This window comes from Lagopus muta, chromosome 14 (genome assembly GCF_023343835.1).
Source record: "Lagopus muta isolate bLagMut1 chromosome 14, bLagMut1 primary, whole genome shotgun sequence".
Taxonomy (NCBI): Eukaryota; Metazoa; Chordata; class Aves; order Galliformes; family Phasianidae; genus Lagopus; species Lagopus muta.
In genome coordinates, this window is record NC_064446.1 from 780,527 (window position 1) to 790,911 (window position 10,385).

The window sequence follows — 10,385 nt, forward strand, 5'->3', positions numbered from 1 at the left end:
TCCTCACCGAGCAGTGGGGCACAACGCCCCCCGCCCGCCCCGATGCCCGGCGCGGAGCCCCCCACGCACAGCGCCGTACCGCCGTCCTCCCGTTGCACGACGGCCCCGCCGCCCCTCTGCCGCCGTGGGGGGCCGGGACGCAGCTCTGCGCGCGGCGGCGGGGCCTTTGTTACTTTGCTTTTGTTGTCACCCGCTGGCGCGGCCCCCACGGCCGCTCCGAGGTCAGGGCACGGCGGTGGCGGTGGCGGGGATCGGGTGGCGGAGGGCCGGCGGGAGCCCCGGCAGCGCTGCCGCATCCCCCTGGGACGCGGTGCCGCACGGCAGCCGTGGGACGGCCCCGGCTGCCCGGGTCTGGGTCGCCCTCGGCGCTTTCTGCCTCTCCCCGGGGATTGGGCTGCCGAGGCGTGCGGCCGCTCGCCCAGGGCCGTGGGGTCGCAGCGGCGGACAAAGCCGGTAAGAGGGGCACGGCACGGCCGCGTCCCCAGCAGCGCGGCTCCCAGCCGGGCGGGCGGCTCCCGGGGCGCGAGGCCACGCACGTGGGAGCCGGGGGTTGGGGGCCTGGGGGGGGGGGGGGTGCACGGCTCCGAGCACCGCACGGCCGATGCTGCGCGCAGCTTTGTTCGTGCGCGGGACGCGGAGCTGCCCCCTGCCCTCACGTCCCCATCCATCACCGCCGCGCGGAATGACCCCCAGCGAGCGAGGCCCCGCGGGAAGGAGCGCAGCGCCGGTGCTGGATGCGAGAGAAAACAGCGGCAAGAAAATAGAAACGGGAGGGGGGGGGAAAGGGGGGCGGAAAAAAAAAAAACAACGAAACCCGGCGAGGCCGCCCGGCTGCGGATCGGCGGAGTTCCGCGCGGTGATCGCGGAGCTCAGACATCACCCACCGCCCCGCGGCACCGCCTGCGCCCATCTCCGCCGTCATCCCCGGCGCCGACCGCTGCCCTCCCCGCCGCTCCGCTCCCTCCCTCCCTCCCGTCACACCAGGCGCGGAGGGCACCGCTGCGGGGCCGGCGGAGAAGCGGGAGAAAAAAAATAAAATAAATGAATTTACTTCGCGAGGGGTAAAGAAAAAAACCAAAAACCAAAAACCAAAAAAACAATGAAACAACAAACCCCCAAACTTCGGGACTTGTTACGCACGGCTCCGCCGCGCCGCGCCGCTCCCACGTCCCCCCCGCAGCTGTCGCCGCCGGAAAGCGCGCACCGCCCCCGGCCGAACCGCGGCACCGAGCGCGGAGCTCCCCCCGCCCCCCGGCCGCGCTGCCCCCCCCCGCCCCCGCGAAGGGTCCCCGCGGGTGGCGGCGCTGCCCCCCCCACCCGGCGCCGCGCAGCCCCCCCCCCCCCTCCCGGCTCGGCGCTAGCGGGCGCCCCGCTGCCCGCCGCCCCCGCGCCCCGGCCGCCACCATTGTCACCCGGGAAACGGCGGCGGGCACCGAGAGGCGGCGGTGCGGCGGCGGCCGCGGGGAGCGGGGCTGGGTGCGGGGAGCGGAGCTCGGTGCGGGCTCTGCCCCCCTCCCGGCCCCGCACCGCACGGCGCATCCCGCGGCCGCGCCGCCAAACTTTGCTCGCCGCGGATCGGAGCGGAGCGGCACCGCCGGGCGAAGCGCGACGCGGCGCGGAGAGAACGGGGCTCGGAGCAGAGCCGCGCCGCCCCCGGCCCGCCGCCCCCCGCCAAACTTTTTCCCGACACTTTTCCCCGAACTCCGCCGCCGCCGCCCGCTGGGGCGGCCCCGCGGTGCCGGCACCTACCGGCGGTCCGGGCCGGGCCGGGCCGGGGGGAGGGGGGGGAGGGAAGCGGAGCCTCTCCGCGCCGCGCAGCGCGCCCGGGGACCGCGGGCGGCGGAACGGGGCCGGGCTCGGCACCTGCCCGCCGCCGCGGAGGGGGCCCGCCGAGAGGGGAGCCGAGGCGGGCGCGGTGCCTCGCCGCCGCCGCACACCCACCTCCACATCGCTGCTCGCTCTGGGAGTGCACAGCCCCCGAAACGCGCTGCACGGCGCTGCCGCGGCCGCTGCCCGCGGCTGCCGGCAAAACCCGGACCGGACCGGACCGCCCCGCGCCGCGCCGCGCCGAGAGCCGCGCGCGCCCCCCCGCCGCCCCGCGCGCGCGCCGCCCGCCCGCACCGCACGGCGCCTCGGGGTCCGGCCGTGTGACCGAGCCGCGTCCCCGCGGGTGCCGCTGCGATGGGTGCCCCGGTGGATGTCCGTGCCGTGTGAGCCCCCCCCGACCCCCACGGGGGTCCCTCCGCATGACCGCCCCGCTCCCTTTCGGCCGAACGGTGTCGCAGAGCCGCGTACCCACGAGTGACTCCGCCGCGCGTCCCCCCGCGTCCTCGCCGCTGCCGTAGGATATCGTGGCCCCCCCGAGTGCCGCCGTCCTCCGCGGGGCGTCACCGCTCCGTGTCTCCACGTGCCCCGTCTGCCCCACTGTTACCTCCTCGTGTCACCCTGTGTCCCCCGACCCCCGCGGGTGTTCCTGCCGCGTGCCCCCCCGTGTCCTTCTTCCCCCCGCAGCGTGTCACCACGCTGTGCCCCCACCCCACGTCCCACCCACCCCACGGGTGTCCCTGCCACGTGACCCCGCTGTGTCCTTTCAGCCCCTGTGGGGTACAACTGTGCTCTGTCCCCCACTAAGTGCCACCCCCCACGGGTGTCACCGCACTGTGTGTCCTCTACCCCGTCTGCTCCCATGGGGCACCACCACCATGTGGCCCCCTGGTCTCACCTGTCCCCATAATGTGCCCCCCACATCCCACCCCTGTGTGGTGTCACCTCACCGCCCCCCTCCCCCCCCCCCCCACCTCCCGTGTCCCACCACATCCCACCACAGCTGTGCGGTGTTGCAGCTGCCCCCCAGGTCACCCCAGTGTCCTCTACACCCCCATGTGGTGTCACCTCATTGTGCCCCTCATGTCCACCCACACCAGTAACATGTCACCCACCCTCCCTAGGGCTGTCCCCCCCATGCACTCTGCCCACCCCTCTGCCTGCTGCGTCCCCACGGGTGTCACCAACATCTGTCCCATGCTTGTCACCCCGCGGTGCTCCCCGACCACCCCATGACATCTAAGCCCAATGCAGCGTCTGTCCCCCCTTCCTCATTTCCAGCATGATGGTGGGCGACACGAATGTCACCGCAGTGCCCTGTGGGACAGGGACAGCCCCCAATGGCACACGGGTCACCCACAGGGGGCACTGGGGCCGGCAGTTCCCATGGGGCAGTCACTGCCCACGCGCTCGGATGATGTCCCCAAACACCATCACGGAGGGGGGGATGCCAGCAGCGTTTGTTGTCCCCACTCTGCTTTCCCAGAGTTGTGTGGGGTGAGCACAGCGCTGGGCCGTGGGTCCTTCATCCCCACGCTGTGGGAAATGGAGCTCCAGAGCCAAACCCCAGCGGAGCGCCCTGCTCAGCACTGCGGCTCGGGGGGCACAGCGCCGTCCTGCAGCCTCACCAACATCCCAGCCCTCCCGGCAGCGCGCCCTGACAAAAGCAGCACACGGGTTTGTTGCGCTCATATATATATATCTATATATCTGCTTTTTTTTTCACAGGAATACAGAATCACTTCCCACCCTGCTCGAGTCCTTTCGGCGAAACAAAAATGTAAGCGGTGCAGCGAGGGGGTGCGGGGGGTGGGAACCGGAACGTGGAAGCGCTGTGAATGCGTTGTTTGTATTTGATCCACGTCTTGTTAATTATGCAAGTTTCACATATTTAGCAACTGGGGTTTTCAAATGCGGTTGCTGCTGCTGTGACGATGCTCGCAATTCCCCGGCACAGCCTGAGCCCCGCATGGGCACTTCCCCAAAAATCTCCCTTTGGTGCCGCAGTGGGAGAGTGGGAGCTGTGGGGTGGGCACGGGTAGGGGTGAGCACAGCCATGGGGTGAGCATGGGGCGAGTGTGGTTGTAGCGTGAGTGCAGATGTGGGGTGAGCGTGGCCATGGGGAGGGTATGGATGTGGGGTGAGGGTGGATGTGCTATGAGCACGGTAATGGGGTGAGCATGGGCATGGGGTGAACATGGCTATGGATGAGCACAGCGGTGGGGTGAGTGTGGCTGTGGGGCTGGCCCCATGGCTGTAGGTCCCGCTAGGCACTGTCCCACTCAGAATCCCACAGCCAGGCCTTCCTGTGCACCAATTCTCACACTGGGTTGTGATGGCACTGGTGGCGTGGGGGACAGGATAGGTCCTGTCAGTGAGCTGTAACCTGAAGGCCATCAAAGCCCACAGCAGTGGGGCAGGGGGAGGCAGCACCACGGCCACACATCCCCCACATCCAACACTGCATCTGGGCTTTGTGCACGCTGCAAAGAGCATCTGCCGGGACATAGCCGTGCTGAGTGCTGAGGTCATTTCAGTGAGCTGGGCCAAGGGAGAGTGCTCGCAGCCTGCAGGGACCACAGCAAAGAGAGGGGAAACTGAGGCACAGAGACAAGCAGCCGCTTGCTCAGGGGATGGGAATGGGGATAGGGGTGGGGACGGAGGGCACTCGAGTGCAGGAAGCTGTTGGGGACAGACAGAAGGCAGAGGGGGCAGGGAAGGAAGGTGAGGGGTTGGGGATGTGGCGTGAGGAGGGCAGGGCCGGAGGACGAGGGCACAAAGCAGGCGCGCAGGCAGCAGTGCTGCTCCAGCCCCCGTGTGCCAGAAGCGGTGCCAAACCCAACCCCGCCACCCGGGCACGTGGCTCCCGCGGCGGGGCCCTGCGCTGTCTCCTCTCTCCGGCTGCCGAGCAAAGCCAGGAGCTGCACTCGGCTCCGTGCGGAGGCCGGGCCGTGCCGCTGCGGCATCGCTGGCAGAGCGGCGGGGAAGCGGCAGCGGATGGCACGCCAGGGGGCAGGAGGTGGCCCTGCAGGTAGGGATGGCAGCGGGATGCAGGGCCACGCGGGCAGCGCGTGGGGATGCGGGGCTGTGACAGCACGCGTCCCAGTGGTTCCCGGCATGCAAGCACGTTCCAAAACAAATCCGAACTGCAAACCCTGAGCCGGGCTGCCACAATCCAGGTGAGTGACAGAGCTGGAGGCCTCCACACGGCGACCTGGCATGGACACTGGGCTACAGAGTGCCAGGCACACGGAGGGTCAGCGCCCAGCCACAGCGATGTCCCCGAGGTGGGGCCCGGGCTCTGCGGCCATCGATGCCCATCAGGATGGCGCGATGGGAGATGCCAGGCGCCAGGGCCCCACGGCCAGCGCTGCCTTCCTGCTGCGGCACGTAGCCCTGGGCCGGCCACGCCGTGCATTAATTGAGGCAGTGCCGCGTTAATTTTTAACCCCAGCTGTCTCCCACGTGGCGGGCAGTCGCCCTGGCTCCTGGGGATGTGTGGGGCCGCGGGGGGGGGCGCTCCGCCCCACACAGGGCTGGGAGCGGGGCAGCTGCGGTCGGGGCCGTCCCACGGCTCCCTGCAAGCTGCAGCCCTGCTGCCCGGAATGTCCTGGCAGGAGGACACGGGCCTCAAAGCAAACATGCGTGGCGGCGGCCGGGAGAAGGGCAGGAAGCGCCTCGTCCTGCCTGCTCCCACCCGCGGCTGCGTGCGCCCCAATGCGTGAGGCACGGTGCTGCCATGGGGAGCGTGGGGCGCGGGCTGGTGGCTCGGTGTCTGCCCACAGGAGGGTGGATGGAGCCGGCAGCGTGGAGGGAGATGGAAAAGTGCAGAGGGTGGGGGCTTGCCGGGTACAGAGCCGGAGTGCGTGGGGCCGTGGAGGAGCCGTGGGGACGCGCAAACCGCAGCATTCCCACCCCCAGGGACCCTGGCAGGCATTTTTCCGAGCAGGGATTCGCCTGGAATTCAGACGCCCACGTGGTCCAAAATAGCCGCCTCGCTCCAGCATCCGGAGCGCCCCGCAAAAGCCATCTGCTGGGACGCAGCCCTCCCTGGGGCTCCTGCAGTGCGGCTGCTGCCCGGCCCTGCAGGCGGAGGGGCACCGCAGGCACAGCAGCTCAGGGCAACAGCAGTTTGACAGAAAGACACAGGAGAGAAACGATATCCCCGGGAAATATCAGCAGTAACTCATGGCGAGAGCTAATTTGGGCACGCCTGAGTCAGGAGCTGTGGGGCAACGACTGTGGGAGCCGTGCCTGCCTGCCCCTTGTGGGATGGTGTCCAGGACACCCCACAGAACAGCCACCCCGCTGCCTGGGGAGAGGGCAGCACCAGTGGACCTGTGATGAAGGAGGCTTTGGGTTTGGATCAGTGTTTGTGCTTTACTAAGGCCATGGGGAAGCATTGACCTGGAGATTGAGCGTGCAGGGTGAGCAGCGACCTTCCGGATGCTTCTATGTGCATGGGGCAGCAGCTGGCACGAGCAGCGGGCACAGGATGGACGCCGGGCTGCTGAGGCAGCTGACAGAGATGCACCAGGGTGGTCCCCAGCCTGGGGACACTGACCCAGGGGCTGCTCCAGAGGAGCACCCACAGAGGCCTTGGTAGGAACAGCACAGCGGTCCTCGGTGCACTGAGATCCCCCTGCAGCCACCCCCTCTTTCCAGCAGTGCTGCGGCCGCTGCCCCCTCCAGCGGGCGCTGGGCCCAGAGCGGTGCGTGCCCTTGGCTGAAGCACCCAGCCCCGGGGAGCTCCTCTGTGCTCCGCTCACCAGCAGCAAGGCGTGATGGGTGCCGCTGCGAGGAGCTGGCAGGCGTGCTGCATGGCTGCAGGGGCTGTGCCATCAGCCTGCCCTGCCTGCCTGCAGCCTGCGATGGATGGAGGGCGTCAGGAGCGGTGCCTGCGTTTCCTCCAGGACGGGCCCAACCCAAGGAATGGCGGCAAGGAGCCAGCGCCGAGTTGGACGGGAACAGACCACCATCTCCTTACCTAGGCGACCAACTGGACTTGTCAAGAGGAAAGAAATTCATCTACATCTCACACATATGGTCCCATCCTAATGGATATGTATGAGCATAAGGGAAGAAGAATAACCTTCTGGTTAGGCTAAGGGCTTGGCAGTTGAGATTTTGAGATGCTATTCTCAGCGCTGTCCACACCTTGCTCCAAAGCCTTGGAAAAGCCTTCATCCATCCCCAGGCCCGGCGGTGCAGCCAACACCCGCCTTGCACAGGAGGCACAGGATGGACAACTGTGCTCTGCGTCCTCCCCGGTGGACTCCTTTGGCAACTTAAAGAGAGTGAGCGGGAGAGCGGGGAGGGAGGAGGGGAGGTGGCCATGAGGCTGCGTCCCTGAACCGCCTGGCATGCAGGGTGAGGAGGCAGCCGCCTGCTGGGCAGCGCTTCCCAAGGGGTGCCCCTAAGATCCAGCCACTGCTTGCACCCCGTGGGCCCCAGTGAGTTCAGACCCTCCTCAGGAACGGGGGAAGGTCCCCTCTCAGACGCTAGCACAGGCTCCTTCCTCCTCCTCCTCCTCCCTGTGCTGGTGCAGGAGCCGCAGCCGTGCAAGCAGAGCGCGGAGCCGCAGTAAATCCTCCCCTGCAGCCCGGGGCTCTGCCAAGCTCTCCCTTCCACCCGAATTTATGGAGAGCAGTCCCTGCCAGTGAAGCACAGCATGGTCGCGAGGCGGAACAGACGGCGCTGCTTGGGGGCTCCTTCCTGCCCCCATCGGCCCCAGCCCCTCCTGGACACCCCCAGCCCCACGGGCAGCCCAGGGCTCAGCCAGGGTTGCAGAGCCAAAGGTCAGCTCAGCGCCAGCCCCTTCCTCCGCTGTCGCAGCAGAGGTGGAGCTGGCGGCGGACCCGAGCGCCTGCGTTTCCCGATGGCTGCGTGCTGAAATTTGCAGCCTTAATGGTGCATTAGCGCTGGCTCCTGCGTTTCATTACTCCTGAGAGCGAGGGAAGGCACAGAGCGAGCATAAAAGCCCCCCCAGCCCAGCCACCAAACCCCAGCCCTATGTGGTTCTGGCTGGAGGCACACACCGGGGGCCCCGTGCAGAGCCCCCACGCACCCACAGCCCACGGCCACAGCCTGGCCCCACTGCTCTGCATCGCTCCTGGGCCGCCGTCCCACTTTGCCTCCCGCTTCAGGCACACTCAGGGAATTCAATCCTCTCTCTGCCCAGCTCAGCCTTGGCTGCTGCCTCCGTGCCACCGCCGGAGCACGGTGCAACGCCCTTGGAACCTCTAGGGGCTGGGAGGATGCTGGGAGGAGGGCTGGTGCCAAGCAGAGCAATGCACCCGGGTCAGGAAGTGGGGAGTGGTGGGGATCTCTGGAGTGAGATCTGGGGTCTCACCGCCAGCACTGGGCAGCAGAAGCCTTATGCTGGCAGGACGTGCCCACCCAGCCCCACAGCTGCCCATGGGCACCCCACACTCCAGCCTTGCCACAGCCCCGCTGGACAGCCACAGCCTGGAGCTGATCCTTGAAGCTGTTCCCGTGCCAGGGGACATCACTGCACGGTGACATCGGTGCTGCAGGGATGCGGGGGTCTCCGGTGCCTCCCAGTGCCCAGCCCTGTTCCCAGGCCTTCGTTCTCCACCCTGGCCTTTCCTGCCCTTCCTGGCCCCAGCAGCGTTGGGCAGCGGAAACATTTCGGAAACGCTTTTTACTGCTCTCAGACGGTGCTGCATTTAACCTCTGCAGGAGCCACTGTATCGGGAAAAGAGATTTCATTCTGGCCAGAATACCTCATGGGAAAAGCCAGCCCTGGGGCCGCTGCTCACACAGCACATCGCACAGCTCCCCGCGCTGCCATCTCTGCACACACAGGTCGTGCACCGCCAGCCCCACTGACACCCCGGAGCCACGGGGCTGCACGCAGCCAGCACTGCTGTGGGGCAGCTCTGCACCACACCCGCTGTAACCCGGCCATGTTTCCAGAGGCACCTACGGAGCATTAGGTCACAGCCACCAAAATAGCAGCTCGCAGCCCAAATCGGGGCCATGAGCACATTTTGTCCATCCCCCGCCCTGGTCCCCAGCATCCCGATGTCACAGAGGTGCCCAGAGGAGGGGACAGGGGCTGCCCAGAGCAGAAGCATTGGAGTGCTGTGGGTCAGCCCCACACTCCCCAGCAGCCCCATCCCTGTCCCCACAGCCCTGCACTGGGGTGTTGACAGGACTACACTGCACTCCTGGCCCTGGCCGTGCTGTGGGGCACAGGCCCCAGGGCTGGGGGTTATGGGACCTTCAGGATGTGGGGTCCTCTGCCACCGAGGGCAGGGGTTTGCTGTGCTCCCCCACGCCTCCATGGGCCCCAGAGCTGGGTGGTCCAATGATGCTTTCTGGAGCCCTCAGGAACCACTTCCACTTCCCTCCATCAGTCTCTGATCTCGACTCCGATGTCCCCCACTGACCCACAGCCCCCCCAGCACCCACCGCCCACTGAGAGCCCTGGGGCAGCCCCCGGGGCACGGGCAGACCGTGAGGAGCAGTGTTGTGCCACCCACCCCGCTCTGTGTCCTCAGCCCCCGGGGCACATGGGGACCACAGACCCAAACGTGCACCCCTGATGTTCAGTGATGCCCCACTCTCCATTCCCTGCACCGTGTGCTGGGACACGGGGTTCCCATCGGGGGGGATGGCGGCGGGTTGGCACCGCCTCTGCTCTGCTGGCGCTGAGCTCCCAGTGCCCCGGGGACACCTCCCACAGCCGAGGGGACGCAGAGGGAGAGCCCCCGGCCCCCGGCGGAGCGGCGATGGAGGAGCCGGCCGAGTTGCCATGGAGATTTTCTCCCTAGCAGATGCTCTGGGCAGGTGCAAGAAGAGGCTCTGCCCCCCTCGCTGTGCGGCACAATGCCAGCAGATCCTGCACAAACAGGAAGCGCCGCGACCGCACGCTGCCAGCCAGGGCCACCACCACCACCAGCGTGGGGAAACTGAGGCACGGAGCGTCCCCCAGCCGGCTCCCTGCCTTGCCCACCCCAGAGCCTGTTGTGTGCGACCCAAAGCTGGGGGGGGGCTGGGTGACCGTGGGCCGTGCTGCCGAGCCGGTCCCCGACCCCAAACACCAAAGGAATCAATGGGGGGTGGCTGTGGCACGGCGAGCCGAGGGGTGGCACGGGTATGGGAATCGATGTGGGTATATGTGTGGGTCTGGATGTAGGTGTGAGTGCGTGTAGATGGAGGTGTGGGTGTACATACAGGTAGGGGGTTGGATTGGGTGCAAGTGTGCATGCAGATGTGCAGGTGTAGGGGCAGGGGTGGGTGTGAGTTTTGGTGTGTGGGTACAGATGTGGGCCTGGCAGCAGGAGGAGCTGTACTGGGGGGGGGGATGTGGGGGTGGGTTTGGGTGTAGGTGTGAATGTTGGGGTAGATGGGGGTGTAGGTGCAGGATTCACTGCAGTGTCGTGTCAGTGCAGGTTAAGGTACAGGTATGGGCTCAGGTTGAGATGCAGGCGTTAGTGTAGGTGTAGCTGTAGGAGCAGCTGCACTGCAGGTGCAGGTATAGGAGCAGGAATAGGAGCAGGAATAGGAGCAGGAATAGGAGCAGGTATAGGTGC

General features: G+C 67.4%; 1 protein-coding gene across 2 annotated transcripts in view; it reads right to left on the bottom strand.

The window, feature by feature from the left end:
- The window catches only part of CXXC5 (CXXC finger protein 5), a 28,366-nt gene extending 26,048 nt beyond the window's left edge, over positions 1-2,318 (bottom strand). The window contains exon 1 of one of the 2 annotated variants that reach the window (XM_048960700.1): positions 2,296-2,318. The gene's annotated coding sequence lies outside the window, so the exon portion shown is untranslated. Of the gene's footprint in view, positions 1-1,941; positions 2,058-2,295 lie in introns of those variants that run through there. The other variant, XM_048960699.1, reaches the window with a different exon arrangement.
- Between the last annotated feature and the right edge of the window lie 8,067 nt (positions 2,319-10,385).